Consider the following 6,000-nt stretch of genomic DNA (forward strand, 5'->3'; position numbering starts at 1 on the left):
GAACTCTCAGGCATGCAGGTTTCCTCACGATGTTTTCCTTCACCGTTAAAGCAAGTGACATTAGGTACCTACTTAAAAACCCACATACTTAACTCCGAAAAGTTAGAGATGATCGAACCCCCGACCTCCGATTGGAAGGCAGACGTCCTAACTACTAGGCTACCACAGCTTATAAAAAAAAAAAAATCTGAATAAATACCAACCAAAAAAATTAAAAACAATAAAAAATAACTTACCGCTCTACGGAGAAAATTGTGAAAACTGTCAACACTTAAAATTTCACAAAACCGCGCGCTGTCAAATTGACACTTAATTACCTATGCTCACTCACGGTTAAGGGTTAACTAACGGTTAAGTGTTAACCACGACCGAACTGATTGGGATATCAATCGGGAATAACAGGAGCTGACGGGATAGCGAAAAAACCTCACTGAAAACTTACACATGTGTTAAAAACTACCACCATATTTGTTTCAGCTGACAAACCATAGACAAATCGTTTTACTTTCTTTTCACAATGGAGTAAGATAGAAAATTACGTGGCATGTAAAGCTTTTGGCCGCAAATAAAATAGTCCAACAAGATTACTGTCTTTTGGCGCCTTAATATTATACTGTTTTGTTAATTCATTTGTCATTTAATTGGCTTTTATTATTTTTTGTTTTGGACTATTACTTTTTAGGTAGGTATTTTTATGTACAGATTTTAATTTCGACCTTTTTTTAAAGGTGTATTGAAAGGTAAAGTTGTGGGTAAAGTAGGTTATGTCTGCTATTCCTTGATTTTCCAAATACAAATCATTTACCCTATCCCAAATAGTGTGGCCATTTGATTTGCCGAATGCCGAAATTTGGCAGTGGGTAGGCCACGTCTGCCGCAGAACCGATAGCCGCTGGGGATCAGCAAGGGAAGTGTGGGACTGACGACCGGAAGGTAGAAGGGGGTGGATGAGGCAGGGGAAGGATCGTGAGTGGTGGCGCACTGTTGGGAAGGCCTATGTCCAGCAGTGGACGCAAACAGGCTGATTGATTGATAGAAGCTTTCAGTAGATGAACTCTATGAAGCGGCCAAACACCGTAGCCCGTAGCTTTGCTACAGTTATTTTAGTCGTAGTCACAAGCTACTGTGTCAAAAATGACGATGATAAAAAACCGGTCAAGTGCGAGACGGACTCGCACACGAAGGGTTCCGTACCATCGTACAATTTTTTGTTATAGCGGCAATAGAAATACCTACACATTTTGTGAAAATTCCAACTCTTTTTCTATATCGGTTCACGAGATACAGTCCGCTGACAGACACACGGATAGACGGACGGACGGACGGACAGCTGAATCTTAATAGGGTCTCGTTCGCACCCTTCGGATACGGAGCCCTGAAAAGCTTATTTTATTGTTTTTCGTAGCAATAACTTTTACGACAGATCCTCCAAACCAGTTGGAAGTTAAAACGTAAACACGTGGCCGAGAAAAAAGATCCTATTAATTTTTTTTCTGTTGAAGTCTTTACATCTTCATCCTAATGTTTGGCTTTTATTTTCTTTATATGTTTCTAACACAATACTTAAACTTAATTATGATATTGATGACTTTTTAGGGTCCGTGTTTTTGTAAGTAGGTAAGCTATAGTACGCGACAGGTTGAGATGACAAGCGGGGTATGAGGTGGGGGACGCCCCGCACCCCCGCACCTCACCCGCGCTATTCCGCACCGGGCTAGCGTGGGGGATGTGCGCGTGTGCGGGGCGTCGCCACCCCAATTGCCATCTCGACCTGTCGCGTACTATGCCTTAATTCTTCGGTAGCACTACCCATCGGTGTTGCTATACATATCATAATAGGTCTTCATTCTTCATACTGGGCTGGTTTCCGCACTTAAACGTTTCCGTCTGTTGTGCGTGCATCGCCCCTCCCCGCCGAAGTCTTCACTCCAGCCATCCAAGCTCGCTCCAGATCATAATAGGTATAAACGCCTCACTTTTTAGGGTTCCGAGGCCGAATGGCAAAAAACGGAACCCTTATAGATTCGTCATGTCTGTCTGTCCGTCCGTATGTCACAGCCACTTTTTACCGAAACTATAAGAGCTATACTGTTGAAACTTGGTAAGTAGATGTATTCTGTGAACCGCATTAAGATTTATACACAAAAATAGAAAAAAACAATAAATTTTGGGGTTCTCCATACTTAGAACTGAAACTCAAATTTTTTTTTTCATCAAACCCATACGTGTGGGGTATCTATGGATAGGTCTTCAGAAGTGATATTGAGGTTTCTAATATAATTTTATTCTAAACTGAATAGTTTGTGCGAGAGACACTTCCAAAGTGGTAAAATGTGATTTGATAATAAATAATAAAAAAATTAAAAAAATTCATCGCTACGACCTAAAACCGTATGACGTAAATCGGAAAATGATTGTATCCAGATACCCTTGGTTTACTACGTATAAGCGCTAGGCGGGTTAAAGTTGCGCGCACATTGTTGCAATCCGTCGGGTGAACAGCCTCTTAATGAGTAAACAGCTATTACACGCGTTTGCTAATAGAAGATTATTTATCTAAGTTCAACCTAGACTAGACTTACTAAGTAAAACAGATAACAAATGGTCTATACAACGAGTACTTAATTTAAAAAAAAAAACAGGAAAACCTCGACTGCGGTTTTCACGTCATCTTTTCAGCCCGCCATTAAAGCGTAGGTACTATAAATTACGCCATTTATGAGTAGATTTCTCAAAAATTCACTCGCGACATCAAGACGAATATAATGACGTATCATTTATCAAAATCGGTTGATTAGTTGAGCAGTTCTAAGCGGACATAGGAGAGGACATTACAGCTTTGGGCATCGCCGCAGTCGAGTAAAAGTCTAGTTTAGTATTATAAAGTAACCAGCTTATGCCCGCGACTTGGTCCGTGTGGACTACTCAAATTTCGAACCCCTATTTTACCCCCTTAGGGGTTGAATTTTCAAAAATCCTTTCTTAGCGGATGTCTACGTCATAATAGCAATCTGCATGCCAAAACTCAGCCAGATCCGTGCAGTAATTTGAGCTGTGCGTTGATAGATCAGTCAGTCAGTCACCATTTCCTTTTATATAAATAGACTAGCTTATTCTCGCGACTTCGTCCACGTGGACAACTCAAATTTCAAACTCCTATTTCAGCAACGTAGGGGTTGAATTTTCAAAAATCTTTTCTTAGCGGGTGTCTACGTCATATAGCTATCTGCATGCCATGTTGATAGCTATCAGCTACTCACCTTTCCCTTTTATATGTAAGTATATTTAGGTATAGATTTGTATGGAATTCATATAGGTATGAGTCTGGGGTAGACTGGACTCAAGGAAAGAATTTTAAAAAATCTTTTTTACTATTTTTTATTACTGTAGTTTAATTTTAATTTAGCGAAGTAAATTTTTGGGGATTTGGATCGCAATTTGCATAATATAACTTACTAGCTTATGCTCGCGACTTCATCCGCGTGGACTACAAAAAATTCCAACCCCTATTTCACCCGTTTAGGGGTTGAATTTTCAAAAACCCTTTCTTAGCGGATGCCTACGTCATAATAGCTATCTGCATGCCAAATTTCAGCCCGATCCGTCCAGTAGTTTGACCTGTGCGTTGATAGATCAGTCAGTCAGTCAGTCACCTTTTCCTTTTATATATTTAGATTAAGCTCTAATTTTGTTCATTGGTTAAATACCTTATGAGAAATTAGTAGTAGTAATCAGATATTTTATTTGCAATATATTGTAAACTTTTACAAAATTATAGATTTTTTAAATATTTATTTCGCGTATATTTGTGGTATCATATCAGTATTATCTTCGTTTTTGTCAGCGTTCTGGTTACACCCTGTATAATATTGGCTATCAAGTAAATTGTAATCAAATGGGTTAATTGAAGTGTAAACAGCAAAACACGTGTAACTGATGTAGGTACGACAGACACGACTGACAGACGGACAGACAGACAACAAAGTAATCCTATAAGGGTTTCTTTTTCCTTTTTTACCTCAGCATGGAACGCTTAAAAGATAAGAAAATAGAATATCAGATAGTAAACTCTGTTTCCTTTTATTCTGTCGTACAAAATAACAAAGTTATCAACGTCTATATTACGTCTGGCGCCTCCCATCTTCTTATTTTGATATCATCTGTCTTAACTCCTAATTCTCTATTATGTTTCATTAACTTTGTACGTTTTATTTGACAACTAGTTTATGCCCGCGACTTCGTCTGCGTGGACTAAACAAATTTCAAACCCCTATTTTACGCACTTAAAGTCTGAATTTTCAAAAATCGTTTCTTAGCGGATGTCTACGTCATAATAGCTATCTGCATGCCAAATTTCAGCCCGATCCGTCCATGGCTTTGAGCTGTGCGTTGTCAGTCAGTCAGTCAGTCAGCTTTTCATTTTATTTATTTAGATCTACAGCGGTGGTAGTCTTGTTATTAAGACGTCTGTCAGTCTTCTATTTGGGAGGTCGTGGGTTCGATCCCGGTCACGCGTCTCTTAATTTTTCGAAGTTTCATCAGTGCTAATCTTACCATTCTGAACCAAGCTTTTAACCTGTAGCTAATTTTTTTAATGGTGATGGCTAAAGTTTACTTTTTCCAACGGAAACGCTTGTTTATTAATTCAATTTCTTATAATTGCAGTATTGTTATTCCTGGTAGCCGGTTAAATCATATCTATGTGCTGGCAGAGCACACGTGTCACGCATAAGTGCAACATGATCATAAAGCGACGAGGCGATGAGTCCGCCCCGTTTCATATAGCATGGGGTGCAAAATATAATATAGGTACCTGACACTGGTGCCAAATGAAATTATTGCAGTTAGTATTCTCTGTTTATATACAGTGCGAAAAAAATATTATAAATTAGATGATACCCGCGATTTCATCTGCGTCGATTTCGGTTTTTAAAAATCCTGTGGGAAAAATTTGATTTTCCGGGGTAGTTTAGATTCGTATCTAAACTACCCCGGCTACAAACTGGAACACGTCTTCTCGCCACGCGCTGGCGTGTGTGTGTATATTAGAGGGGATATTTGCGGTCAACGCCTATACACCCTAGAGGTTGGGGGCCTATCTCTACTTTGGTTGCGCGTGGACTTCGGGGGTCAAACCCGAGTCTATGCGTGCCTGTACAGATCTCATAGCGGAAACGCTGAGACGGACCGACTCTTCGACCACGTCCAAAGATCAGTGGACTATATACAGGAGCATATTTCTTCCGCCGAGGTGGTGATCCTAGGGGACTTCAATGCCCACCATGTGGAATGGCTAGGATCACGTACCACTGATCACGCCGGGAGGTGCGCCCATAATTTTGTCCTGGCATACGACTTCAACCAACTGGTTACGCTACCTACTAGGATCCCCGATATCGCTGATCATACCCCCTCTATTCTCGATCTTTTTCTCACCACTCACCCTACCGGCTACCAAGTTAGTGTCGATGCTCCGCTAGGGACGTCTGATCACTGCTTGGTACAGACCACCGTGCAGCTTCCATCATCCGTTTGCACGCGTGATACCGGTAGCCGTAGAGTCTGGCATTACAAATCAGCTGACTGGGATGGTCTCCGCGAATTCTACGCCTCATATCCATGGGGGCAGCTTTGTTTTTCCGTAAATGACCCCAACATCTGTGCTGTGGCCGTTGCTGACGCTATACTCCAAGGTATGGATTGCTTCATCCCCAACTCTTTAATACCCACCGGTGAGCGAGCACAGAAATGGTTTAACGGGACCTGTAAGAGGGCTGCAAACCTTAAGCAATCCTCTTACCGATCCTGGTTATCAGCACAACGCAACAACGAACCAAATACCGCCATCCTGAAAAAACAATTTAATGTTGCCTCTAGATCCTACAAAAATGCCATTGCCAGGGCAAAATTCAAGCATGTCGACAGAATTGGACAGAGACTAGTCGCAATGCCATCTGGTTCCCGCGCGTTCTGGTCGCTGGCAAAAGCCATTCAAGGCAA

This window comes from Maniola hyperantus, chromosome 23 (assembly GCF_902806685.2).
Source record: "Maniola hyperantus chromosome 23, iAphHyp1.2, whole genome shotgun sequence".
In the NCBI taxonomy this organism is placed as follows: Eukaryota; Metazoa; Arthropoda; class Insecta; order Lepidoptera; family Nymphalidae; genus Maniola; species Maniola hyperantus.